We start from the raw sequence: 316 nt of genomic DNA on the forward strand, positions 1-316 counted from the left end.
AGTGCTCTAATAGCCCAGGATGGACTCACACCACTTCCAGCTCCAACACAGTTTCTGTTGTGGATCTTTTCATGGCAAAGGATGAGTCACTGTGCCTCAGTTTCCCCGTTGTGTCCATTTGGCTCATAAGCTTCTAGATCAGGTACTTGTGTTTCCAAACAGCCTACGGCACCACAGCTGCTGTCTCTGTGGAAAGGTCTTAGCACTGTCCTGGTGGAAACACATTTTGTAGCAGCCCCAGAAGGTGTTTATTTGCCCAGACAAGGCTGATCCCACTGGAAGAAACACCAAATGCTTCCAAGAACTAGATCTAGGT

Source organism: Athene cunicularia, unplaced genomic scaffold (assembly GCF_003259725.1).
Source record: "Athene cunicularia isolate RWA unplaced genomic scaffold, athCun1 chrLGE22_part1, whole genome shotgun sequence".
Classification (NCBI taxonomy): domain Eukaryota; kingdom Metazoa; phylum Chordata; class Aves; order Strigiformes; family Strigidae; genus Athene; species Athene cunicularia.